Source organism: Micropterus salmoides, unplaced genomic scaffold (assembly GCF_014851395.1).
Source record: "Micropterus salmoides isolate LMB-PRFRI ecotype aquatic unplaced genomic scaffold, ASM1485139v1 Ms_hic_scaffold_2536, whole genome shotgun sequence".
NCBI lineage: Eukaryota > Metazoa > Chordata > Actinopteri > Centrarchiformes > Centrarchidae > Micropterus > Micropterus salmoides.
The window spans coordinates 12,038-36,943 of NW_024041747.1; the positions used below are offsets into that span (position 1 = coordinate 12,038).

At 53.5% G+C, this 24,906-nt stretch overlaps 26 non-coding genes and 2 pseudogenes across 26 annotated transcripts; all 28 read right to left on the reverse strand.

The window, feature by feature from the left end:
- Nucleotides 1-1,051: 1,051 nt before the first annotated feature.
- LOC119919029 lies at nt 1,052-1,164 on the reverse strand. Its single transcript, XR_005447554.1, has one exon. It is a non-coding gene; the product is annotated as a U5 spliceosomal RNA (small nuclear RNA).
- Nucleotides 1,165-2,133: 969 nt separating this feature from the next.
- LOC119919041 lies at nt 2,134-2,325 on the reverse strand. Its single transcript, XR_005447566.1, has one exon. It is a non-coding gene; the product is annotated as a U2 spliceosomal RNA (small nuclear RNA).
- Nucleotides 2,326-2,508: 183 nt separating this feature from the next.
- LOC119919031 lies at nt 2,509-2,621 on the reverse strand. The gene has a single exon (XR_005447556.1). It is a non-coding gene; the product is annotated as a U5 spliceosomal RNA (small nuclear RNA).
- Nucleotides 2,622-3,590: 969 nt separating this feature from the next.
- On the reverse strand, nt 3,591-3,782 carry LOC119919045. The gene has a single exon (XR_005447569.1). It is a non-coding gene; the product is annotated as a U2 spliceosomal RNA (small nuclear RNA).
- Nucleotides 3,783-3,965: 183 nt separating this feature from the next.
- LOC119919032 lies at nt 3,966-4,078 on the reverse strand. Its single transcript, XR_005447557.1, has one exon. It is a non-coding gene; the product is annotated as a U5 spliceosomal RNA (small nuclear RNA).
- Nucleotides 4,079-5,047: 969 nt separating this feature from the next.
- Nucleotides 5,048-5,239, reverse strand: LOC119919008. Its single transcript, XR_005447536.1, has one exon. It is a non-coding gene; the product is annotated as a U2 spliceosomal RNA (small nuclear RNA).
- Nucleotides 5,240-5,422: 183 nt separating this feature from the next.
- LOC119919033 lies at nt 5,423-5,535 on the reverse strand. The gene has a single exon (XR_005447558.1). It is a non-coding gene; the product is annotated as a U5 spliceosomal RNA (small nuclear RNA).
- A 969-nt stretch (nt 5,536-6,504) lies between these two features.
- Nucleotides 6,505-6,696, reverse strand: LOC119919009. Its single transcript, XR_005447537.1, has one exon. It is a non-coding gene; the product is annotated as a U2 spliceosomal RNA (small nuclear RNA).
- Nucleotides 6,697-6,879: 183 nt separating this feature from the next.
- Nucleotides 6,880-6,992, reverse strand: LOC119919034. Its single transcript, XR_005447559.1, has one exon. It is a non-coding gene; the product is annotated as a U5 spliceosomal RNA (small nuclear RNA).
- A 969-nt stretch (nt 6,993-7,961) lies between these two features.
- Nucleotides 7,962-8,153, reverse strand: LOC119919010. The gene has a single exon (XR_005447538.1). It is a non-coding gene; the product is annotated as a U2 spliceosomal RNA (small nuclear RNA).
- Nucleotides 8,154-8,265: 112 nt separating this feature from the next.
- LOC119919044 lies at nt 8,266-8,371 on the reverse strand (annotated as a pseudogene).
- A 969-nt stretch (nt 8,372-9,340) lies between these two features.
- On the reverse strand, nt 9,341-9,532 carry LOC119919011. Its single transcript, XR_005447539.1, has one exon. It is a non-coding gene; the product is annotated as a U2 spliceosomal RNA (small nuclear RNA).
- Nucleotides 9,533-9,715: 183 nt separating this feature from the next.
- LOC119919035 lies at nt 9,716-9,828 on the reverse strand. Its single transcript, XR_005447560.1, has one exon. It is a non-coding gene; the product is annotated as a U5 spliceosomal RNA (small nuclear RNA).
- A 969-nt stretch (nt 9,829-10,797) lies between these two features.
- LOC119919012 lies at nt 10,798-10,989 on the reverse strand. The gene has a single exon (XR_005447540.1). It is a non-coding gene; the product is annotated as a U2 spliceosomal RNA (small nuclear RNA).
- Nucleotides 10,990-11,172: 183 nt separating this feature from the next.
- LOC119919036 lies at nt 11,173-11,285 on the reverse strand. Its single transcript, XR_005447561.1, has one exon. It is a non-coding gene; the product is annotated as a U5 spliceosomal RNA (small nuclear RNA).
- Nucleotides 11,286-12,254: 969 nt separating this feature from the next.
- LOC119919013 lies at nt 12,255-12,446 on the reverse strand. Its single transcript, XR_005447541.1, has one exon. It is a non-coding gene; the product is annotated as a U2 spliceosomal RNA (small nuclear RNA).
- Nucleotides 12,447-12,629: 183 nt separating this feature from the next.
- Nucleotides 12,630-12,742, reverse strand: LOC119919037. Its single transcript, XR_005447562.1, has one exon. It is a non-coding gene; the product is annotated as a U5 spliceosomal RNA (small nuclear RNA).
- Nucleotides 12,743-13,711: 969 nt separating this feature from the next.
- On the reverse strand, nt 13,712-13,903 carry LOC119919014. Its single transcript, XR_005447542.1, has one exon. It is a non-coding gene; the product is annotated as a U2 spliceosomal RNA (small nuclear RNA).
- A 183-nt stretch (nt 13,904-14,086) lies between these two features.
- On the reverse strand, nt 14,087-14,199 carry LOC119919038. The gene has a single exon (XR_005447563.1). It is a non-coding gene; the product is annotated as a U5 spliceosomal RNA (small nuclear RNA).
- A 969-nt stretch (nt 14,200-15,168) lies between these two features.
- Nucleotides 15,169-15,360, reverse strand: LOC119919015. The gene has a single exon (XR_005447543.1). It is a non-coding gene; the product is annotated as a U2 spliceosomal RNA (small nuclear RNA).
- Nucleotides 15,361-15,543: 183 nt separating this feature from the next.
- Nucleotides 15,544-15,656, reverse strand: LOC119919039. The gene has a single exon (XR_005447564.1). It is a non-coding gene; the product is annotated as a U5 spliceosomal RNA (small nuclear RNA).
- Nucleotides 15,657-16,625: 969 nt separating this feature from the next.
- On the reverse strand, nt 16,626-16,817 carry LOC119919016. Its single transcript, XR_005447544.1, has one exon. It is a non-coding gene; the product is annotated as a U2 spliceosomal RNA (small nuclear RNA).
- Nucleotides 16,818-17,000: 183 nt separating this feature from the next.
- Nucleotides 17,001-17,113, reverse strand: LOC119919040. The gene has a single exon (XR_005447565.1). It is a non-coding gene; the product is annotated as a U5 spliceosomal RNA (small nuclear RNA).
- Nucleotides 17,114-18,082: 969 nt separating this feature from the next.
- Nucleotides 18,083-18,274, reverse strand: LOC119919018. Its single transcript, XR_005447545.1, has one exon. It is a non-coding gene; the product is annotated as a U2 spliceosomal RNA (small nuclear RNA).
- A 183-nt stretch (nt 18,275-18,457) lies between these two features.
- Nucleotides 18,458-18,570, reverse strand: LOC119919042. The gene has a single exon (XR_005447567.1). It is a non-coding gene; the product is annotated as a U5 spliceosomal RNA (small nuclear RNA).
- A 966-nt stretch (nt 18,571-19,536) lies between these two features.
- LOC119919020 lies at nt 19,537-19,727 on the reverse strand. The gene has a single exon (XR_005447547.1). It is a non-coding gene; the product is annotated as a U2 spliceosomal RNA (small nuclear RNA).
- Nucleotides 19,728-19,909: 182 nt separating this feature from the next.
- LOC119919043 lies at nt 19,910-20,022 on the reverse strand. The gene has a single exon (XR_005447568.1). It is a non-coding gene; the product is annotated as a U5 spliceosomal RNA (small nuclear RNA).
- A 962-nt stretch (nt 20,023-20,984) lies between these two features.
- Nucleotides 20,985-21,164, reverse strand: LOC119919023 (annotated as a pseudogene).
- Nucleotides 21,165-24,906: the final 3,742 nt, after the last annotated feature.

The window sequence follows — 24,906 nt, forward strand, 5'->3', positions numbered from 1 at the left end:
GTTTCAGGCCCTGGAAGCCTTGAGGGTCTTGCCATTGTTGGATGGGGACCCTCCAAGCGCAATTCCAGATGCCATCCTCATCTCTCACTTTGGTAGCCTGGCCTTTAACAGTGCAAAATCTGCCCAGCCACAAACAAATGTCATCTGCATTCACAGTCTCATTGAACATTCTGACAATTACCGTTTTAGCGGCATTATCAGTCAGTTTCTCAACATTAAATGCAGTAAACTGGGGTTTTTCATTTTCGAAGCGTGTCCAGAAATCTCTGAACACGGCAGCAGAGACAAAACTCACATCGAAACCTTTTCCAAATGGCAGAGTCAAAATACAATTTATATCCTGCGGGGAGAATTTCAAAATGTTCTGGATCATTTTCCTTGAGAAGTCAGCCTTGACATAACAAGGGTTTTCCCATCTTTTTCTTTGAATGTAAATCTGACACTGTGGTGCCTCCTCATGCCGGCATGGTTGGCCGCCATGGTGGAGGCACCACAACGTAAAAGTGGTAAAAAGAAGCTAAAACACCTAAAACTCTAAAACCAAGTCAACTAAAATAAGGTAAAAGAATGCTCTAAAAAGAGCAATAAAATCTACTAAAAATGTTAGAAAGGTGAATAAAACACACTTACCTTGTCTTGTTTGGCCTGGTCGAGATGTTATTCCGGCAGAGTACAGGTAAGCAGTCCTCTGAACCAATGAATTCCTTTGTGTGAAACAATTTCAACTACAACAAAGTTGAAATTTTATTCACAAGGAATAATGTGAGTATCCTCCCAAAAACCTGGTAACACTTCGCCACAAACAGGCAAAAGTTTTATCCAGACACAGGAGGCGATCGCAGTCTTAGCCAAAAGGCCGAGAAGCGATAACCCCCGCTGGTTGCTTCCAGCGCCCACCTCCCGGAGCAGTTCTCCCCCTGCCGTGGCGCAGTGGTTTCAACTGCGCATAACAACGGCTGAGTCTCAGCACCTCCTCCCGAGCGCGCCTCGTCGCACCGCTCAACCTTGCCGGGGGCGGCGTTTTATTTCCTTTTCACAAACGCACGAGGCTCGGCCACACGGCAGAGCCTGCCAAAAATAGTTTTAACTCATTGGCGTCCCTCTCCACGGAAGTCTTTAGTAAAAGGCGAAAGACTTGTACGTTATGAAGAGAAACCCGAGTAAGTACGGGCCCCTCCTCCAGAGCCGCCGACGAGCCTAGTCGTCCCGGCCACTACCCTCACGGTAAGCCTCACTCTGCCTCTCGAGTCCCAAGTACCAGGCCACGCCCGTTCCCCTACCCCTCCCCAGGTCATGGCAGGCTCTATCCAATCGGGCTGCGGAGAGACGAAGGCCTGGCTTTTGGACAGAGGCTACCGAACGACTCGGGCTCTTGTAGCCTCTCGATGACGAGTGAGAGAAAGGGAGGGGAAATGTGGCCGATCGCTTCTCGGCCTTTTGGCCAAGACTGCAATGGCCTCCTCTTTCTGGTTAAAACCTTTGCCGGTTTGGGGCTTCGTTTTGTGTCACCAGCTTTTCTGGGAGGAGATTCACCTCATTCCTTGTGAATAAAATTTCAACTTTGCCGTAGCTGAAAAACTTTTGCAACAAGGAATTCATTGGTCCCGAGGACTGCCTACCTGTCCTCTGCCGGACTGCCACCTTGACCAGACCAAAGACGAGAAGGTAAGTGTGTTTTATTCACCGATTTAGCAGTTGTAGCAGGTTTTCTTGCTTCATTTGAGGTGTTTTAGTTTCTTGTATCCTTTCTACGCTGCGGTTCCTCCACCGTGTTGGCCAACCGTGCCGGGCCTACGGAGGCGCCGCAGTGTCCCCTCCCCACCTTCTGAGAGGCTCTATCCAATCGGAGAAATGAAGGCCTGGCTTTTGGACACAGGCTACCGAGCATCCGAAATACTCGGGCTCTCGATGACGAGTGGGAGAAAGGGAGGGGAAGTGCAGGGCACATTTAACAGCCATGCCGGTCCCAAATATCCCCTCGTCGTCTGCCAATCATAAAGTGCAAATCTCGCTGCCTTCTTCGAGGCTTCAGCTGGCCGCCCCCCCTCGACTGGCGCCTTTTTCGGGCCGGCGTCCGGCAGAGCGACGAACCTCTGCGTTTGGGTCAGTATTTTGGTTTTACACAAGGCAGGAGAAGGGTGCACCGCCCCCGGAGGCACTGCAATACCGGGTCGATGCGTGGAGTGGACGGAGCAAGCCCCTCGTCTCAGCTCCCGGTGCTAAAAATCCATTTAATATGTTGCCCCCTTATAGGGGACATATCAGATATTAAACTGATAAGAACAGATACTACACTTGATCTTAGCCAAAAGGCCGAGAAGCGATAACCCCCGCTGGTTGCTTCCAGCGCCCACCTCCCGGAGCAGTTCTCCCCCTGCCGTGGCGCAGTGGTTTCAACTGCGCATAACAACGGCTGAGTCTCAGCACCTCCTCCCGAGCGCGCCTCGTCGCACCGCTCAACCTTGCCGGGGGCGGCGTTTTATTTCCTTTTCACAAACGCACGAGGCTCGGCCACACGGCAGAGCCTGCCAAAAATAGTTTTAACTCATTGGCGTCCCTCTCCACGGAAGTCTTTAGTAAAAGGCGAAAGACTTGTACGTTATGAAGAGAAACCCGAGTAAGTACGGGCCCCTCCTCCAGAGCCGCCGACGAGCCTAGTCGTCCCGGCCACTACCCTCACGGTAAGCCTCACTCTGCCTCTCGAGTCCCAAGTACCAGGCCACGCCCGTTCCCCTACCCCTCCCCAGGTCATGGCAGGCTCTATCCAATCGGGCTGCGGAGAGACGAAGGCCTGGCTTTTGGACAGAGGCTACCGAACGACTCGGGCTCTTGTAGCCTCTCGATGACGAGTGAGAGAAAGGGAGGGGAAATGTGGCCGATCGCTTCTCGGCCTTTTGGCCAAGACTGCAATGGCCTCCTCTTTCTGGTTAAAACCTTTGCCGGTTTGGGGCTTCGTTTTGTGTCACCAGCTTTTCTGGGAGGAGATTCACCTCATTCCTTGTGAATAAAATTTCAACTTTGCCGTAGCTGAAAAACTTTTGCAACAAGGAATTCATTGGTCCCGAGGACTGCCTACCTGTCCTCTGCCGGACTGCCACCTTGACCAGACCAAAGACGAGAAGGTAAGTGTGTTTTATTCACCGATTTAGCAGTTGTAGCAGGTTTTCTTGCTTCATTTGAGGTGTTTTAGTTTCTTGTATCCTTTCTACGCTGCGGTTCCTCCACCGTGTTGGCCAACCGTGCCGGGCCTACGGAGGCGCCGCAGTGTCCCCTCCCCACCTTCTGAGAGGCTCTATCCAATCGGAGAAATGAAGGCCTGGCTTTTGGACACAGGCTACCGAGCATCCGAAATACTCGGGCTCTCGATGACGAGTGGGAGAAAGGGAGGGGAAGTGCAGGGCACATTTAACAGCCATGCCGGTCCCAAATATCCCCTCGTCGTCTGCCAATCATAAAGTGCAAATCTCGCTGCCTTCTTCGAGGCTTCAGCTGGCCGCCCCCCCTCGACTGGCGCCTTTTTCGGGCCGGCGTCCGGCAGAGCGACGAACCTCTGCGTTTGGGTCAGTATTTTGGTTTTACACAAGGCAGGAGAAGGGTGCACCGCCCCCGGAGGCACTGCAATACCGGGTCGATGCGTGGAGTGGACGGAGCAAGCCCCTCGTCTCAGCTCCCGGTGCTAAAAATCCATTTAATATGTTGCCCCCTTATAGGGGACATATCAGATATTAAACTGATAAGAACAGATACTACACTTGATCTTAGCCAAAAGGCCGAGAAGCGATAACCCCCGCTGGTTGCTTCCAGCGCCCACCTCCCGGAGCAGTTCTCCCCCTGCCGTGGCGCAGTGGTTTCAACTGCGCATAACAACGGCTGAGTCTCAGCACCTCCTCCCGAGCGCGCCTCGTCGCACCGCTCAACCTTGCCGGGGGCGGCGTTTTATTTCCTTTTCACAAACGCACGAGGCTCGGCCACACGGCAGAGCCTGCCAAAAATAGTTTTAACTCATTGGCGTCCCTCTCCACGGAAGTCTTTAGTAAAAGGCGAAAGACTTGTACGTTATGAAGAGAAACCCGAGTAAGTACGGGCCCCTCCTCCAGAGCCGCCGACGAGCCTAGTCGTCCCGGCCACTACCCTCACGGTAAGCCTCACTCTGCCTCTCGAGTCCCAAGTACCAGGCCACGCCCGTTCCCCTACCCCTCCCCAGGTCATGGCAGGCTCTATCCAATCGGGCTGCGGAGAGACGAAGGCCTGGCTTTTGGACAGAGGCTACCGAACGACTCGGGCTCTTGTAGCCTCTCGATGACGAGTGAGAGAAAGGGAGGGGAAATGTGGCCGATCGCTTCTCGGCCTTTTGGCCAAGACTGCAATGGCCTCCTCTTTCTGGTTAAAACCTTTGCCGGTTTGGGGCTTCGTTTTGTGTCACCAGCTTTTCTGGGAGGAGATTCACCTCATTCCTTGTGAATAAAATTTCAACTTTGCCGTAGCTGAAAAACTTTTGCAACAAGGAATTCATTGGTCCCGAGGACTGCCTACCTGTCCTCTGCCGGACTGCCACCTTGACCAGACCAAAGACGAGAAGGTAAGTGTGTTTTATTCACCGATTTAGCAGTTGTAGCAGGTTTTCTTGCTTCATTTGAGGTGTTTTAGTTTCTTGTATCCTTTCTACGCTGCGGTTCCTCCACCGTGTTGGCCAACCGTGCCGGGCCTACGGAGGCGCCGCAGTGTCCCCTCCCCACCTTCTGAGAGGCTCTATCCAATCGGAGAAATGAAGGCCTGGCTTTTGGACACAGGCTACCGAGCATCCGAAATACTCGGGCTCTCGATGACGAGTGGGAGAAAGGGAGGGGAAGTGCAGGGCACATTTAACAGCCATGCCGGTCCCAAATATCCCCTCGTCGTCTGCCAATCATAAAGTGCAAATCTCGCTGCCTTCTTCGAGGCTTCAGCTGGCCGCCCCCCCTCGACTGGCGCCTTTTTCGGGCCGGCGTCCGGCAGAGCGACGAACCTCTGCGTTTGGGTCAGTATTTTGGTTTTACACAAGGCAGGAGAAGGGTGCACCGCCCCCGGAGGCACTGCAATACCGGGTCGATGCGTGGAGTGGACGGAGCAAGCCCCTCGTCTCAGCTCCCGGTGCTAAAAATCCATTTAATATGTTGCCCCCTTATAGGGGACATATCAGATATTAAACTGATAAGAACAGATACTACACTTGATCTTAGCCAAAAGGCCGAGAAGCGATAACCCCCGCTGGTTGCTTCCAGCGCCCACCTCCCGGAGCAGTTCTCCCCCTGCCGTGGCGCAGTGGTTTCAACTGCGCATAACAACGGCTGAGTCTCAGCACCTCCTCCCGAGCGCGCCTCGTCGCACCGCTCAACCTTGCCGGGGGCGGCGTTTTATTTCCTTTTCACAAACGCACGAGGCTCGGCCACACGGCAGAGCCTGCCAAAAATAGTTTTAACTCATTGGCGTCCCTCTCCACGGAAGTCTTTAGTAAAAGGCGAAAGACTTGTACGTTATGAAGAGAAACCCGAGTAAGTACGGGCCCCTCCTCCAGAGCCGCCGACGAGCCTAGTCGTCCCGGCCACTACCCTCACGGTAAGCCTCACTCTGCCTCTCGAGTCCCAAGTACCAGGCCACGCCCGTTCCCCTACCCCTCCCCAGGTCATGGCAGGCTCTATCCAATCGGGCTGCGGAGAGACGAAGGCCTGGCTTTTGGACAGAGGCTACCGAACGACTCGGGCTCTTGTAGCCTCTCGATGACGAGTGAGAGAAAGGGAGGGGAAATGTGGCCGATCGCTTCTCGGCCTTTTGGCCAAGACTGCAATGGCCTCCTCTTTCTGGTTAAAACCTTTGCCGGTTTGGGGCTTCGTTTTGTGTCACCAGCTTTTCTGGGAGGAGATTCACCTCATTCCTTGTGAATAAAATTTCAACTTTGCCGTAGCTGAAAAACTTTTGCAACAAGGAATTCATTGGTCCCGAGGACTGCCTACCTGTCCTCTGCCGGACTGCCACCTTGACCAGACCAAAGACGAGAAGGTAAGTGTGTTTTATTCACCGATTTAGCAGTTGTAGCAGGTTTTCTTGCTTCATTTGAGGTGTTTTAGTTTCTTGTATCCTTTCTACGCTGCGGTTCCTCCACCGTGTTGGCCAACCGTGCCGGGCCTACGGAGGCGCCGCAGTGTCCCCTCCCCACCTTCTGAGAGGCTCTATCCAATCGGAGAAATGAAGGCCTGGCTTTTGGACACAGGCTACCGAGCATCCGAAATACTCGGGCTCTCGATGACGAGTGGGAGAAAGGGAGGGGAAGTGCAGGGCACATTTAACAGCCATGCCGGTCCCAAATATCCCCTCGTCGTCTGCCAATCATAAAGTGCAAATCTCGCTGCCTTCTTCGAGGCTTCAGCTGGCCGCCCCCCCTCGACTGGCGCCTTTTTCGGGCCGGCGTCCGGCAGAGCGACGAACCTCTGCGTTTGGGTCAGTATTTTGGTTTTACACAAGGCAGGAGAAGGGTGCACCGCCCCCGGAGGCACTGCAATACCGGGTCGATGCGTGGAGTGGACGGAGCAAGCCCCTCGTCTCAGCTCCCGGTGCTAAAAATCCATTTAATATGTTGCCCCCTTATAGGGGACATATCAGATATTAAACTGATAAGAACAGATACTACACTTGATCTTAGCCAAAAGGCCGAGAAGCGATAACCCCCGCTGGTTGCTTCCAGCGCCCACCTCCCGGAGCAGTTCTCCCCCTGCCGTGGCGCAGTGGTTTCAACTGCGCATAACAACGGCTGAGTCTCAGCACCTCCTCCCGAGCGCGCCTCGTCGCACCGCTCAACCTTGCCGGGGGCGGCGTTTTATTTCCTTTTCACAAACGCACGAGGCTCGGCCACACGGCAGAGCCTGCCAAAAATAGTTTTAACTCATTGGCGTCCCTCTCCACGGAAGTCTTTAGTAAAAGGCGAAAGACTTGTACGTTATGAAGAGAAACCCGAGTAAGTACGGGCCCCTCCTCCAGAGCCGCCGACGAGCCTAGTCGTCCCGGCCACTACCCTCACGGTAAGCCTCACTCTGCCTCTCGAGTCCCAAGTACCAGGCCACGCCCGTTCCCCTACCCCTCCCCAGGTCATGGCAGGCTCTATCCAATCGGGCTGCGGAGAGACGAAGGCCTGGCTTTTGGACAGAGGCTACCGAACGACTCGGGCTCTTGTAGCCTCTCGATGACGAGTGAGAGAAAGGGAGGGGAAATGTGGCCGATCGCTTCTCGGCCTTTTGGCCAAGACTGCAATGGCCTCCTCTTTCTGGTTAAAACCTTTGCCGGTTTGGGGCTTCGTTTTGTGTCACCAGCTTTTCTGGGAGGAGATTCACCTCATTCCTTGTGAATAAAATTTCAACTTTGCCGTAGCTGAAAAACTTTTGCAACAAGGAATTCATTGGTCCCGAGGACTGCCTACCTGTCCTCTGCCGGACTGCCACCTTGACCAGACCAAAGACGAGAAGGTAAGTGTGTTTTATTCACCGATTTAGCAGTTGTAGCAGGTTTTCTTGCTTCATTTGAGGTGTTTTAGTTTCTTGTATCCTTTCTACGCTGCGGTTCCTCCACCGTGTTGGCCAACCGTGCCGGGCCTACGGAGGCGCCGCAGTGTCCCCTCCCCACCTTCTGAGAGGCTCTATCCAATCGGAGAAATGAAGGCCTGGCTTTTGGACACAGGCTACCGAGCATCCGAAATACTCGGGCTCTCGATGACGAGTGGGAGAAAGGGAGGGGAAGTGCAGGGCACATTTAACAGCCATGCCGGTCCCAAATATCCCCTCGTCGTCTGCCAATCATAAAGTGCAAATCTCGCTGCCTTCTTCGAGGCTTCAGCTGGCCGCCCCCCCTCGACTGGCGCCTTTTTCGGGCCGGCGTCCGGCAGAGCGACGAACCTCTGCGTTTGGGTCAGTATTTTGGTTTTACACAAGGCAGGAGAAGGGTGCACCGCCCCCGGAGGCACTGCAATACCGGGTCGATGCGTGGAGTGGACGGAGCAAGCCCCTCGTCTCAGCTCCCGGTGCTAAAAATCCATTTAATATGTTGCCCCCTTATAGGGGACATATCAGATATTAAACTGATAAGAACAGATACTACACTTGATCTTAGCCAAAAGGCCGAGAAGCGATAACCCCCGCTGGTTGCTTCCAGCGCCCACCTCCCGGAGCAGTTCTCCCCCTGCCGTGGCGCAGTGGTTTCAACTGCGCATAACAACGGCTGAGTCTCAGCACCTCCTCCCGAGCGCGCCTCGTCGCACAAATAGTTTTTAACTCATTGGCGTCCCTCTCCACGGAAGTCTTTAGTAAAAGGCGAAAGACTTGTACGTTATGAAGAGAAACCCGAGTAAGTACGGGCCCCTCCTCCAGAGCCGCCGACGAGCCTAGTCGTCCCGGCCACTACCCTCACGGTAAGCCTCACTCTGCCTCTCGAGTCCCAAGTACCAGGCCACGCCCGTTCCCCTACCCCTCCCCAGGTCATGGCAGGCTCTATCCAATCGGGCTGCGGAGAGACGAAGGCCTGGCTTTTGGACAGAGGCTACCGAACGACTCGGGCTCTTGTAGCCTCTCGATGACGAGTGAGAGAAAGGGAGGGGAAATGTGGCCGATCGCTTCTCGGCCTTTTGGCCAAGACTGCAATGGCCTCCTCTTTCTGGTTAAAACCTTTGCCGGTTTGGGGCTTCGTTTTGTGTCACCAGCTTTTCTGGGAGGAGATTCACCTCATTCCTTGTGAATAAAATTTCAACTTTGCCGTAGCTGAAAAACTTTTGCAACAAGGAATTCATTGGTCCCGAGGACTGCCTACCTGTCCTCTGCCGGACTGCCACCTTGACCAGACCAAAGACGAGAAGGTAAGTGTGTTTTATTCACCGATTTAGCAGTTGTAGCAGGTTTTCTTGCTTCATTTGAGGTGTTTTAGTTTCTTGTATCCTTTCTACGCTGCGGTTCCTCCACCGTGTTGGCCAACCGTGCCGGGCCTACGGAGGCGCCGCAGTGTCCCCTCCCCACCTTCTGAGAGGCTCTATCCAATCGGAGAAATGAAGGCCTGGCTTTTGGACACAGGCTACCGAGCATCCGAAATACTCGGGCTCTCGATGACGAGTGGGAGAAAGGGAGGGGAAGTGCAGGGCACATTTAACAGCCATGCCGGTCCCAAATATCCCCTCGTCGTCTGCCAATCATAAAGTGCAAATCTCGCTGCCTTCTTCGAGGCTTCAGCTGGCCGCCCCCCCTCGACTGGCGCCTTTTTCGGGCCGGCGTCCGGCAGAGCGACGAACCTCTGCGTTTGGGTCAGTATTTTGGTTTTACACAAGGCAGGAGAAGGGTGCACCGCCCCCGGAGGCACTGCAATACCGGGTCGATGCGTGGAGTGGACGGAGCAAGCCCCTCGTCTCAGCTCCCGGTGCTAAAAATCCATTTAATATGTTGCCCCCTTATAGGGGACATATCAGATATTAAACTGATAAGAACAGATACTACACTTGATCTTAGCCAAAAGGCCGAGAAGCGATAACCCCCGCTGGTTGCTTCCAGCGCCCACCTCCCGGAGCAGTTCTCCCCCTGCCGTGGCGCAGTGGTTTCAACTGCGCATAACAACGGCTGAGTCTCAGCACCTCCTCCCGAGCGCGCCTCGTCGCACCGCTCAACCTTGCCGGGGGCGGCGTTTTATTTCCTTTTCACAAACGCACGAGGCTCGGCCACACGGCAGAGCCTGCCAAAAATAGTTTTAACTCATTGGCGTCCCTCTCCACGGAAGTCTTTAGTAAAAGGCGAAAGACTTGTACGTTATGAAGAGAAACCCGAGTAAGTACGGGCCCCTCCTCCAGAGCCGCCGACGAGCCTAGTCGTCCCGGCCACTACCCTCACGGTAAGCCTCACTCTGCCTCTCGAGTCCCAAGTACCAGGCCACGCCCGTTCCCCTACCCCTCCCCAGGTCATGGCAGGCTCTATCCAATCGGGCTGCGGAGAGACGAAGGCCTGGCTTTTGGACAGAGGCTACCGAACGACTCGGGCTCTTGTAGCCTCTCGATGACGAGTGAGAGAAAGGGAGGGGAAATGTGGCCGATCGCTTCTCGGCCTTTTGGCCAAGACTGCAATGGCCTCCTCTTTCTGGTTAAAACCTTTGCCGGTTTGGGGCTTCGTTTTGTGTCACCAGCTTTTCTGGGAGGAGATTCACCTCATTCCTTGTGAATAAAATTTCAACTTTGCCGTAGCTGAAAAACTTTTGCAACAAGGAATTCATTGGTCCCGAGGACTGCCTACCTGTCCTCTGCCGGACTGCCACCTTGACCAGACCAAAGACGAGAAGGTAAGTGTGTTTTATTCACCGATTTAGCAGTTGTAGCAGGTTTTCTTGCTTCATTTGAGGTGTTTTAGTTTCTTGTATCCTTTCTACGCTGCGGTTCCTCCACCGTGTTGGCCAACCGTGCCGGGCCTACGGAGGCGCCGCAGTGTCCCCTCCCCACCTTCTGAGAGGCTCTATCCAATCGGAGAAATGAAGGCCTGGCTTTTGGACACAGGCTACCGAGCATCCGAAATACTCGGGCTCTCGATGACGAGTGGGAGAAAGGGAGGGGAAGTGCAGGGCACATTTAACAGCCATGCCGGTCCCAAATATCCCCTCGTCGTCTGCCAATCATAAAGTGCAAATCTCGCTGCCTTCTTCGAGGCTTCAGCTGGCCGCCCCCCCTCGACTGGCGCCTTTTTCGGGCCGGCGTCCGGCAGAGCGACGAACCTCTGCGTTTGGGTCAGTATTTTGGTTTTACACAAGGCAGGAGAAGGGTGCACCGCCCCCGGAGGCACTGCAATACCGGGTCGATGCGTGGAGTGGACGGAGCAAGCCCCTCGTCTCAGCTCCCGGTGCTAAAAATCCATTTAATATGTTGCCCCCTTATAGGGGACATATCAGATATTAAACTGATAAGAACAGATACTACACTTGATCTTAGCCAAAAGGCCGAGAAGCGATAACCCCCGCTGGTTGCTTCCAGCGCCCACCTCCCGGAGCAGTTCTCCCCCTGCCGTGGCGCAGTGGTTTCAACTGCGCATAACAACGGCTGAGTCTCAGCACCTCCTCCCGAGCGCGCCTCGTCGCACCGCTCAACCTTGCCGGGGGCGGCGTTTTATTTCCTTTTCACAAACGCACGAGGCTCGGCCACACGGCAGAGCCTGCCAAAAATAGTTTTAACTCATTGGCGTCCCTCTCCACGGAAGTCTTTAGTAAAAGGCGAAAGACTTGTACGTTATGAAGAGAAACCCGAGTAAGTACGGGCCCCTCCTCCAGAGCCGCCGACGAGCCTAGTCGTCCCGGCCACTACCCTCACGGTAAGCCTCACTCTGCCTCTCGAGTCCCAAGTACCAGGCCACGCCCGTTCCCCTACCCCTCCCCAGGTCATGGCAGGCTCTATCCAATCGGGCTGCGGAGAGACGAAGGCCTGGCTTTTGGACAGAGGCTACCGAACGACTCGGGCTCTTGTAGCCTCTCGATGACGAGTGAGAGAAAGGGAGGGGAAATGTGGCCGATCGCTTCTCGGCCTTTTGGCCAAGACTGCAATGGCCTCCTCTTTCTGGTTAAAACCTTTGCCGGTTTGGGGCTTCGTTTTGTGTCACCAGCTTTTCTGGGAGGAGATTCACCTCATTCCTTGTGAATAAAATTTCAACTTTGCCGTAGCTGAAAAACTTTTGCAACAAGGAATTCATTGGTCCCGAGGACTGCCTACCTGTCCTCTGCCGGACTGCCACCTTGACCAGACCAAAGACGAGAAGGTAAGTGTGTTTTATTCACCGATTTAGCAGTTGTAGCAGGTTTTCTTGCTTCATTTGAGGTGTTTTAGTTTCTTGTATCCTTTCTACGCTGCGGTTCCTCCACCGTGTTGGCCAACCGTGCCGGGCCTACGGAGGCGCCGCAGTGTCCCCTCCCCACCTTCTGAGAGGCTCTATCCAATCGGAGAAATGAAGGCCTGGCTTTTGGACACAGGCTACCGAGCATCCGAAATACTCGGGCTCTCGATGACGAGTGGGAGAAAGGGAGGGGAAGTGCAGGGCACATTTAACAGCCATGCCGGTCCCAAATATCCCCTCGTCGTCTGCCAATCATAAAGTGCAAATCTCGCTGCCTTCTTCGAGGCTTCAGCTGGCCGCCCCCCCTCGACTGGCGCCTTTTTCGGGCCGGCGTCCGGCAGAGCGACGAACCTCTGCGTTTGGGTCAGTATTTTGGTTTTACACAAGGCAGGAGAAGGGTGCACCGCCCCCGGAGGCACTGCAATACCGGGTCGATGCGTGGAGTGGACGGAGCAAGCCCCTCGTCTCAGCTCCCGGTGCTAAAAATCCATTTAATATGTTGCCCCCTTATAGGGGACATATCAGATATTAAACTGATAAGAACAGATACTACACTTGATCTTAGCCAAAAGGCCGAGAAGCGATAACCCCCGCTGGTTGCTTCCAGCGCCCACCTCCCGGAGCAGTTCTCCCCCTGCCGTGGCGCAGTGGTTTCAACTGCGCATAACAACGGCTGAGTCTCAGCACCTCCTCCCGAGCGCGCCTCGTCGCACCGCTCAACCTTGCCGGGGGCGGCGTTTTATTTCCTTTTCACAAACGCACGAGGCTCGGCCACACGGCAGAGCCTGCCAAAAATAGTTTTAACTCATTGGCGTCCCTCTCCACGGAAGTCTTTAGTAAAAGGCGAAAGACTTGTACGTTATGAAGAGAAACCCGAGTAAGTACGGGCCCCTCCTCCAGAGCCGCCGACGAGCCTAGTCGTCCCGGCCACTACCCTCACGGTAAGCCTCACTCTGCCTCTCGAGTCCCAAGTACCAGGCCACGCCCGTTCCCCTACCCCTCCCCAGGTCATGGCAGGCTCTATCCAATCGGGCTGCGGAGAGACGAAGGCCTGGCTTTTGGACAGAGGCTACCGAACGACTCGGGCTCTTGTAGCCTCTCGATGACGAGTGAGAGAAAGGGAGGGGAAATGTGGCCGATCGCTTCTCGGCCTTTTGGCCAAGACTGCAATGGCCTCCTCTTTCTGGTTAAAACCTTTGCCGGTTTGGGGCTTCGTTTTGTGTCACCAGCTTTTCTGGGAGGAGATTCACCTCATTCCTTGTGAATAAAATTTCAACTTTGCCGTAGCTGAAAAACTTTTGCAACAAGGAATTCATTGGTCCCGAGGACTGCCTACCTGTCCTCTGCCGGACTGCCACCTTGACCAGACCAAAGACGAGAAGGTAAGTGTGTTTTATTCACCGATTTAGCAGTTGTAGCAGGTTTTCTTGCTTCATTTGAGGTGTTTTAGTTTCTTGTATCCTTTCTACGCTGCGGTTCCTCCACCGTGTTGGCCAACCGTGCCGGGCCTACGGAGGCGCCGCAGTGTCCCCTCCCCACCTTCTGAGAGGCTCTATCCAATCGGAGAAATGAAGGCCTGGCTTTTGGACACAGGCTACCGAGCATCCGAAATACTCGGGCTCTCGATGACGAGTGGGAGAAAGGGAGGGGAAGTGCAGGGCACATTTAACAGCCATGCCGGTCCCAAATATCCCCTCGTCGTCTGCCAATCATAAAGTGCAAATCTCGCTGCCTTCTTCGAGGCTTCAGCTGGCCGCCCCCCCTCGACTGGCGCCTTTTTCGGGCCGGCGTCCGGCAGAGCGACGAACCTCTGCGTTTGGGTCAGTATTTTGGTTTTACACAAGGCAGGAGAAGGGTGCACCGCCCCCGGAGGCACTGCAATACCGGGTCGATGCGTGGAGTGGACGGAGCAAGCCCCTCGTCTCAGCTCCCGGTGCTAAAAATCCATTTAATATGTTGCCCCCTTATAGGGGACATATCAGATATTAAACTGATAAGAACAGATACTACACTTGATCTTAGCCAAAAGGCCGAGAAGCGATAACCCCCGCTGGTTGCTTCCAGCGCCCACCTCCCGGAGCAGTTCTCCCCCTGCCGTGGCGCAGTGGTTTCAACTGCGCATAACAACGGCTGAGTCTCAGCACCTCCTCCCGAGCGCGCCTCGTCGCACCGCTCAACCTTGCCGGGGGCGGCGTTTTATTTCCTTTTCACAAACGCACGAGGCTCGGCCACACGGCAGAGCCTGCCAAAAATAGTTTTAACTCATTGGCGTCCCTCTCCACGGAAGTCTTTAGTAAAAGGCGAAAGACTTGTACGTTATGAAGAGAAACCCGAGTAAGTACGGGCCCCTCCTCCAGAGCCGCCGACGAGCCTAGTCGTCCCGGCCACTACCCTCACGGTAAGCCTCACTCTGCCTCTCGAGTCCCAAGTACCAGGCCACGCCCGTTCCCCTACCCCTCCCCAGGTCATGGCAGGCTCTATCCAATCGGGCTGCGGAGAGACGAAGGCCTGGCTTTTGGACAGAGGCTACCGAACGACTCGGGCTCTTGTAGCCTCTCGATGACGAGTGAGAGAAAGGGAGGGGAAATGTGGCCGATCGCTTCTCGGCCTTTTGGCCAAGACTGCAATGGCCTCCTCTTTCTGGTTAAAACCTTTGCCGGTTTGGGGCTTCGTTTTGTGTCACCAGCTTTTCTGGGAGGAGATTCACCTCATTCCTTGTGAATAAAATTTCAACTTTGCCGTAGCTGAAAAACTTTTGCAACAAGGAATTCATTGGTCCCGAGGACTGCCTACCTGTCCTCTGCCGGACTGCCACCTTGACCAGACCAAAGACGAGAAGGTAAGTGTGTTTTATTCACCGATTTAGCAGTTGTAGCAGGTTTTCTTGCTTCATTTGAGGTGTTTTAGTTTCTTGTATCCTTTCTACGCTGCGGTTCCTCCACCGTGTTGGCCAACCGTGCCGGGCCTACGGAGGCGCCGCAGTGTCCCCTCCCCACCTTCTGAGAGGCTCTATCCAATCGGAGAAATGAAGGCCTGGCTTTTGGACACAGGCTACCGAGCATCCGAAATACTCGGGCTCTCGATGACGAGTGGGAGAAAGGGAGGGGAAGTGCAGGGCACATTTAACAGCCATGCCGGTCCCAAATATCCCCTCGTCGTCTGCCAATCATAAAGTGCAAATCTCGCTGCCTTCTTCGAGGCTTCAGCTGGCCGCCCCCCCTCGACTGGCGCCTTTTTCGGGCCGGCGTCCGGCAGAGCGACGAACCTCTGCGTTTGGGTCAGTATTTTGGTTTTACACAAGGCAGGAGAAGGGTGCACCGCCCCCGGAGGCACTGCAATACCGGGTCGATGCGTGGAGTGGACGGAGCAAGCCCCTCGTCTCAGCTCCCGGTGCTAAAAATCCATTTAATATGTTGCCCCCTTATAGGGGACATATCAGATATTAAACTGATAAGAACAGATACTACACTTGATCTTAGCCAAAAGGCCGAGAAGCGATAACCCCCGCTGGTTGCTTCCAGCGCCCACCTCCCGGAGCAGTTCTCCCCCTGCCGTGGCGCAGTGGTTTCAACTGCGCATAACAACGGCTGAGTCTCAGCACCTCCTCCCGAGCGCGCCTCGTCGCACCGCTCAACCTTGCCGGGGGCGGCGTTTTATTTCCTTTTCACAAACGCACGAGGCTCGGCCACACGGCAGAGCCTGCCAAAAATAGTTTTAACTCATTGGCGTCCCTCTCCACGGAAGTCTTTAGTAAAAGGCGAAAGACTTGTACGTTATGAAGAGAAACCCGAGTAAGTACGGGCCCCTCCTCCAGAGCCGCCGACGAGCCTAGTCGTCCCGGCCACTACCCTCACGGTAAGCCTCACTCTGCCTCTCGAGTCCCAAGTACCAGGCCACGCCCGTTCCCCTACCCCTCCCCAGGTCATGGCAGGCTCTATCCAATCGGGCTGCGGAGAGACGAAGGCCTGGCTTTTGGACAGAGGCTACCGAACGACTCGGGCTCTTGTAGCCTCTCGATGACGAGTGAGAGAAAGGGAGGGGAAATGTGGCCGATCGCTTCTCGGCCTTTTGGCCAAGACTGCAATGGCCTCCTCTTTCTGGTTAAAACCTTTGCCGGTTTGGGGCTTCGTTTTGTGTCACCAGCTTTTCTGGGAGGAGATTCACCTCATTCCTTGTGAATAAAATTTCAACTTTGCCGTAGCTGAAAAACTTTTGCAACAAGGAATTCATTGGTCCCGAGGACTGCCTACCTGTCCTCTGCCGGACTGCCACCTTGACCAGACCAAAGACGAGAAGGTAAGTGTGTTTTATTCACCGATTTAGCAGTTGTAGCAGGTTTTCTTGCTTCATTTGAGGTGTTTTAGTTTCTTGTATCCTTTCTACGCTGCGGTTCCTCCACCGTGTTGGCCAACCGTGCCGGGCCTACGGAGGCGCCGCAGTGTCCCCTCCCCACCTTCTGAGAGGCTCTATCCAATCGGAGAAATGAAGGCCTGGCTTTTGGACACAGGCTACCGAGCATCCGAAATACTCGGGCTCTCGATGACGAGTGGGAGAAAGGGAGGGGAAGTGCAGGGCACATTTAACAGCCATGCCGGTCCCAAATATCCCCTCGTCGTCTGCCAATCATAAAGTGCAAATCTCGCTGCCTTCTTCGAGGCTTCAGCTGGCCGCCCCCCCTCGACTGGCGCCTTTTTCGGGCCGGCGTCCGGCAGAGCGACGAACCTCTGCGTTTGGGTCAGTATTTTGGTTTTACACAAGGCAGGAGAAGGGTGCACCGCCCCCGGAGGCACTGCAATACCGGGTCGATGCGTGGAGTGGACGGAGCAAGCCCCTCGTCTCAGCTCCCGGTGCTAAAAATCCATTTAATATGTTGCCCCCTTATAGGGGACATATCAGATATTAAACTGATAAGAACAGATACTACACTTGATCTTAGCCAAAAGGCCGAGAAGCGATAACCCCCGCTGGTTGCTTCCAGCGCCCACCTCCCGGAGCAGTTCTCCCCCTGCCGTGGCGCAGTGGTTTCAACTGCGCATAACAACGGCTGAGTCTCAGCACCTCCTCCCGAGCGCGCCTCGTCGCACCGCTCAACCTTGCCGGGGGCGGCGTTTTATTTCCTTTTCACAAACGCACGAGGCTCGGCCACACGGCAGAGCCTGCCAAAAATAGTTTTAACTCATTGGCGTCCCTCTCCACGGAAGTCTTTAGTAAAAGGCGAAAGACTTGTACGTTATGAAGAGAAACCCGAGTAAGTACGGGCCCCTCCTCCAGAGCCGCCGACGAGCCTAGTCGTCCCGGCCACTACCCTCACGGTAAGCCTCACTCTGCCTCTCGAGTCCCAAGTACCAGGCCACGCCCGTTCCCCTACCCCTCCCCAGGTCATGGCAGGCTCTATCCAATCGGGCTGCGGAGAGACGAAGGCCTGGCTTTTGGACAGAGGCTACCGAACGACTCGGGCTCTTGTAGCCTCTCGATGACGAGTGAGAGAAAGGGAGGGGAAATGTGGCCGATCGCTTCTCGGCCTTTTGGCCAAGACTGCAATGGCCTCCTCTTTCTGGTTAAAACCTTTGCCGGTTTGGGGCTTCGTTTTGTGTCACCAGCTTTTCTGGGAGGAGATTCACCTCATTCCTTGTGAATAAAATTTCAACTTTGCCGTAGCTGAAAAACTTTTGCAACAAGGAATTCATTGGTCCCGAGGACTGCCTACCTGTCCTCTGCCGGACTGCCACCTTGACCAGACCAAAGACGAGAAGGTAAGTGTGTTTTATTCACCGATTTAGCAGTTGTAGCAGGTTTTCTTGCTTCATTTGAGGTGTTTTAGTTTCTTGTATCCTTTCTACGCTGCGGTTCCTCCACCGTGTTGGCCAACCGTGCCGGGCCTACGGAGGCGCCGCAGTGTCCCCTCCCCACCTTCTGAGAGGCTCTATCCAATCGGAGAAATGAAGGCCTGGCTTTTGGACACAGGCTACCGAGCATCCGAAATACTCGGGCTCTCGATGACGAGTGGGAGAAAGGGAGGGGAAGTGCAGGGCACATTTAACAGCCATGCCGGTCCCAAATATCCCCTCGTCGTCTGCCAATCATAAAGTGCAAATCTCGCTGCCTTCTTCGAGGCTTCAGCTGGCCGCCCCCCCTCGACTGGCGCCTTTTTCGGGCCGGCGTCCGGCAGAGCGACGAACCTCTGCGTTTGGGTCAGTATTTTGGTTTTACACAAGGCAGGAGAAGGGTGCACCGCCCCCGGAGGCACTGCAATACCGGGTCGATGCGTGGAGTGGACGGAGCAAGCCCCTCGTCTCAGCTCCCGGTGCTAAAAATCCATTTAATATGTTGCCCCCTTATAGGGGACATATCAGATATTAAACTGATAAGAACAGATACTACACTTGATCTTAGCCAAAAGGCCGAGAAGCGATAACCCCCGCTGGTTGCTTCCAGCGCCCACCTCCCGGAGCAGTTCTCCCCCTGCCGTGGCGCAGTGGTTTCAACTGCGCATAACAACGGCTGAGTCTCAGCACCTCCTCCCGAGCGCGCCTCGTCGCACCGCTCAACCTTGCCGGGGGCGGCGTTTTATTTCCTTTTCACAAACGCACGAGGCTCGGCCACACGGCAGAGCCTGCCAAAAATAGTTTTAACTCATTGGCGTCCCTCTCCACGGAAGTCTTTAGTAAAAGGCGAAAGACTTGTACGTTATGAAGAGAAACCCGAGTAAGTACGGGCCCCTCCTCCAGAGCCGCCGACGAGCCTAGTCGTCCCGGCCACTACCCTCACGGTAAGCCTCACTCTGCCTCTCGAGTCCCAAGTACCAGGCCACGCCCGTTCCCCTACCCCTCCCCAGGTCATGGCAGGCTCTATCCAATCGGGCTGCGGAGAGACGAAGGCCTGGCTTTTGGACAGAGGCTACCGAACGACTCGGGCTCTTGTAGCCTCTCGATGACGAGTGAGAGAAAGGGAGGGGAAATGTGGCCGATCGCTTCTCGGCCTTTTGGCCAAGACTGCAATGGCCTCCTCTTTCTGGTTAAAACCTTTGCCGGTTTGGGGCTTCGTTTTGTGTCACCAGCTTTTCTGGGAGGAGATTCACCTCATTCCTTGTGAATAAAATTTCAACTTTGCCGTAGCTGAAAAACTTTTGCAACAAGGAATTCATTGGTCCCGAGGACTGCCTACCTGTCCTCTGCCGGACTGCCACCTTGACCAGACCAAAGACGAGAAGGTAAGTGTGTTTTATTCACCGATTTAGCAGTTGTAGCAGGTTTTCTTGCTTCATTTGAGGTGTTTTAGTTTCTTGTATCCTTTCTACGCTGCGGTTCCTCCACCGTGTTGGCCAACCGTGCCGGGCCTACGGAGGCGCCGCAGTGTCCCCTCCCCACCTTCTGAGAGGCTCTATCCAATCGGAGAAATGAAGGCCTGGCTTTTGGACACAGGCTACCGAGCATCCGAAATACTCGGGCTCTCGATGACGAGTGGGAGAAAGGGAGGGGAAGTGCAGGGCACATTTAACAGCCATGCCGGTCCCAAATCCCCTCGTCGTCTGCCAATCATAAAGTGCAAATCTCGCTGCCTTCTTCGAGGCTTCAGCTGGCCGCCCCCCCTCGACTGGCGCCTTTTTCGGGCCGGCGTCCGGCAGAGCGACGACCTCTGCGTTTGGGTCAGTATTTTGGTTTTACACAAGGCAGGAGAAGGGTGCACCGCCCCCGGAGGCACTGCAATACCGGGTCGATGCGTGGAGTGGACGGAGCAAGCCCCTCGTCTCAGCTCCCGGTGCTAAAAATCCATTTAATATGTTGCCCCCTTATAGGGACATATCAGATATTAAACTGATAAGAACAGATACTACACTTGATCTTAGCCAAAAGGCCGAGAAGCGATAACCCCCGCTGGTTGCTTCCAGCGCCCACCTCCCGGAGCAGTTCTCCCCCTGCCGTGGCGCAGTGGTTTCAACTGCGCATAACAACGGCTGAGTCTCAGCACCTCCTCCCGAGCGCGCCTCGTCGCACCGCTCAACCTTGCCGGGGCGGCGTTTTATTTCCTTTTCACAAACGCACGAGGCTCGGCCACACGGCAGAGCCTGCCAAAAATAGTTTTAACTCATTGGCGTCCCTCTCCACGGAAGTCTTTAGTAAAAGGCGAAAGACTTGTACGTTATGAAGAGAAACCCGAGTAAGTACGGGCCCCTCCTCCAGAGCCGCCGACGAGCCTAGTCGTCCCGGCCACTACCCTCACGGTAAGCCTCACTCTGCCTCTCGAGTCCCAAGTACCAGGCCACGCCCGTTCCCCTACCCCTCCCCAGGTCATGGCAGGCTCTATCCAATCGGGCTGCGGAGAGACGAAGGCCTGGCTTTTGGACAGAGGCTACCGAACGACTCGGGCTCTTGTAGCCTCTCGATGACGAGTGAGAGAAAGGGAGGGGAAATGTGGCCGATCGCTTCTCGGCCTTTTGGCCAAGACTGCAATGGCCTCCTCTTTCTGGTTAAAACCTTTGCCGGTTTGGGGCTTCGTTTTGTGTCACCAGCTTTTCTGGGAGGAGATTCACCTCATTCCTTGTGAATAAAATTTCAACTTTGCCGTAGCTGAAAAACTTTTGCAACAAGGAATTCATTGGTCCCGAGGACTGCCTACCTGTCCTCTGCCGGACTGCCACCTTGACCAGACCAAAGACGAGAAGGTAAGTGTGTTTTATTCACCGATTTAGCAGTTGTAGCAGGTTTTCTTGCTTCATTTGAGGTGTTTTAGTTTCTTGTATCCTTTCTACGCTGCGGTTCCTCCACCGTGTTGGCCAACCGTGCCGGGCCTACGGAGGCGCCGCAGTGTCCCCTCCCCACCTTCTGAGAGGCTCTATCCAATCGGAGAATGAAGGCCTGGCTTTTGGACACAGGCTACCGAGCATCCGAAATACTCGGGCTCTCGATGACGAGTGGGAGAAAGGGAGGGGAAGTGCAGGGCACATTTAACAGCCATGCCGGTCCCAAATATCCCCTCGTCGTCTGCCAATCATAAAGTGCAAATCTCGCTGCCTTCTTCGAGGCTTCAGCTGGCCGCCCCCCCTCGACTGGCGCCTTTTTCGGGCCGGCGTCCGGCAGAGCGACCCTGCGTTTGGGTCAGTATTTTGGTTTTACACAAGGCAGGAGAAGGTGCACCGCCCCCGGAGGCACTGCAATACCGGGTCGATGCGTGGAGTGGACGGAGCAAGCCCCTCGTCTCAGCTCCCGGTGCTAAAAATCCATTTAATATGTTGCCCCCTTATAGGGGACATATCAGATATTAAACTGATAAGAACAGATTTTTTTCTTTTGAGAAAAATTTTATTGACACTCAATTCAAACATGATTCATAATATGTCAATTCCAAGTTACCTTTTAAAATACAACGTCAATAAATAGATAAATGTTCTCTGTAAAACATTTAAAAAAAAGTGTTTAAAATGCATTACAGATAACGTCATAAATTAAAGGTATAAAATGGTTTTCAGCTTGTCCATGTCAGTGAGTGTCTCTGTTAAAATGTCTTCAAAGCGGAGTGCATTTGTTAAAATAAAACACAAAAAATAAATGGATAATAAAAGCTCTTCTCCAAGTCCACTGTTGTGCAGGAGTGTAGTGAGTCCCTATCAAAGGGGAACTCATTCAGCTCCCCCAAACAGATTTGGTCTCTCGGGATCTTGTCCAGGCGCTCAGAGGAGACCCTCACCCTGTAGCTCCTTCCCACCAACCTCACCCGGAGGGTCAGGCCGCCGCTGCCTTGAACTTTCCTTGTGTGGCTCCGGCTCCTCCGTCCGAATGGGCACAGAGGCGATTCTTCTTTGTGGCTGTGTCCTAGGCCCGCCGCCTGCAGCTCTGGCCGTTTGGACCGTTGCTGCGGCCATCCGGATCACAGCCACGGGGGGGATCTGCATGTGCTTTCTTGCCAGCAAGTTTCTGGAGGTCCATATGGCGTCTTTGATGGCGGCTAGGGTGAGCCACTGTTTGGCAAATGTACGTGCTGGTATCTGATTTCCTTGGCTCACCCCGTACAGCACCAGCTGTGGTGTGAGACCTCCCTTGCTGGCAAGTACGGGAATTGCAAGGAGCCGGCCGTTGCCCACTGTTCTACGGCAGCGCTGCACTCCCAGAGCAGATGCCTTACCGACTCAGGCGCGCCACAACCTGGTCGGGGGCAAGTTGAGTGCGCCGACATGCCCCGGGAGTGCATTACGGACCTGACTGGGAGGATCTCATGAGCCACCATCCATGACAGGTCCCGGAGTCTGTTTGGAAGAGCTGGATGGTTCACGTTGCGCCAAACTGTTGAGGGCTCGCCGAATGCAAGCCCGCGCACTGGACTCACTGGTTCCCGCTCCTGCACAACAGAAATGAGAGCGGTGAGTGGTTAAAACCTGCAACTCCTCCTGCTCAAGGTTAAAATGCCTTAAAAATGACTGGATAAAAGCATAGGCTGGTGCAGGTTAAAAGACACTGGTACTTTGAGACTTGTGGGTAAGATCTTAAGTTTTCTGAGGTAGGACCCCATCCAGAACCGTGTCATTGCTGCGGTCTTGGGGTTTCTGGATGGGGCTGTGGCGGTTGCGATTGTAGTGCTGTGTATCTGCTTCCTAGGAACAAGTGCAGGTCTGGCACTCCTTTTCCTCCTTTCTCCTTTGGCTTCTTCATCACGCTTCGTCTCAGTCTTTCCCACTTGGCCCCACAAAAAATAAAATGGCTCGTTCCAGGTCTAAGATCACTCTCCTAGGCGGGATAAAAACAGAACTGATGAGTAAAGCAAAGGTAAAATCACTGCTTTGATGATTAAAACCTTTCCTTCTAAAGTCAGTCCTCTAAGTGTCCAGTACCCTAGTCTCTGCCTGACTTTCCCTACTATGTCTGCCCAATTTTTTTCCCCTCCCCCTCCCTATCAAACCTGATCCCAAGTATTTTTGGTCAGTCTGGGTCACAGTCAGGGGGAGTCCTGTCGTCTCAGTCGCTGTCCACGGTCCATAAAAATGGGCTTGGGTCTTGCTTCTGTTCAGCTTTGACCCAGAGGCCTGTCCGAACCAGTCAGTCAAGTCCAGCGTCCTGTTGACAGATAAAAGGTCAGTGCATAAAATGTTGATGTCGTCCATATATAAAATACATTTTGTCTCGAGTCCCCCGCTCCCTGGGACTCCTACCCCATGGATTCGTTGGTCCCTTCTCAAGGTCTGTGCCAGTGGTTCTATACAGATAACGTAGAGGAGGCAGATAACGGACAACCCTGACGGACACCGCAGTTTATATCCACTGCTCTTGTCAGATGCCCGTTAACAATGAATTTGCTGTTGATCTCCCGGTACAGCAGTCCCACCCAGGCTATAAACCTTCTCGGGAACCCCATTTTTTGCAGTACCTGGAAAAGGTACTGGTGCGAGACCCGATCAAAGGCTTTCTCAAAATCTAAATTCAGGACTACTAGCCGAATGTTTCTGTCTCTCGCGTAACAGATGGTATCTCGGATCAGTACGAGGCTGTCGGTGATCTTCCTCCCCGGGACGGCACAGGCTTGATCCGGGTGAATCAGATCTTCTAAAAACAAGGACATGCGTGAGGCTAAAGTTTACTAAAAAGTTTACAGTCAAAATTTAGAGTGTGATAGGTCTCCAATTTTTCAAGTCCGTCTTGTCTTTGTCTTTGTGAAGGAGAGTCACTATCCCTGCTCTAAAGCTGTCAGGAAGTCGGTCCATTTGTTCAAAATCCATAAAAACAGCAAGCAAGTCTGGTGCTAAAATGTCCCAAAATGTCAGATAAAATTCCAAGGGAAGCCCGTCTTCTCCCGGCGACTTCCCTGTCTTAAAAGATTTGATGCATTTGTTTAATTCCGGTATCGTAAAATCTTGGGTTAAAAGCACGTTGTCGTTTGTTGCTTGGTCAATGGATTTTAAAACTTCGTCATGGTGTCCCCGTTAACAGTTTTGTATGCGTACAGTTCACGGTAAAAATGTTCGACAGTTTCTTTGATTTCCTCTGTTGTGTCAGCTGTGCACCCGTTTTCTTTTTTAAGTCTCAACATGGCCCCCCCTTTATTTACGATTTTCTTAAAAAATATCTTGTGCACTTCTCTCCTTCCTCTATTTCCCTTTCCTTGCTTCTTAAAATCACACCTTTGCTATTAATTTCTGCTAAAACCGACATCTCTGTTTTAATTTGTTTTATCTCTTCATTAAAATCCATTCCATGTTGGATTAGTTTAAAATACCTCTGAAGCCGTTTCTGCAGTCCCAACATGCGTCTGTTGTCCCTCTTTTTCTTTCTTTTCCCTGCCTGTCTGTAAAACGTCTTTGTCTTTCCCTTCACCATTTCCCACCACTGTGCACGTGTATCGTAAAAGTCTTGAAGGGTCTGCCACTCTCGGTATTGCTCCCTGTACAGCCTAACTAGCTCCCTGTCTTCTAACAGGGAGCAATTGAGCTTCCACAGACCACTTCCTGCCGTCACACCAAGAAGTGAAAGGGTGCAGGAAAGAATTGCGTGATCAGAAAAGAAAACAGGTTCCAATCTAGCATCGGTTGGTGGGCAATCACGTGATAAAATGTAGTCTATGCGAGAGGCTCGGGTGCCATCACTACTGAACCAGGTGAAGCCCTCCTCTCTGGGATGCATGGTTTTAAAACAGTCCACAAGTCTAAAATCACTGCATATGCTTTGAAGTAAAACTGAAGTCTTGTCCACTTTAAAATCGTCCCCTATTCTTCTCCTATCGTTCCTGCTTAAAATACAATTAAAATCCCCCCCTACAACTAAAGGTGCCCTGCCTAGCATGTGGGGCTGCAGTCTTCTAAAAGGTCATACCTGTCGTTCTTGTCATTAAAGCCATAAATATTTAAGACGTTAAAATCCTTCCCCATAAAAGTCAAGTGTGTTAAAAGTGCCCGACCATCTCTCACCACAGTGCTGCCCTTCACCAAGACTAGAGGGTTTTTTATTAAAATGGCCACTCCATCGTTTTTGTTTTCATTTGAGCCGCTCCATATCGACGTTTGTGACCATAACTCCTCCCATTCTCTGTAGTGTTTTAAAATGGTAGGCCGCATTCCTGTATT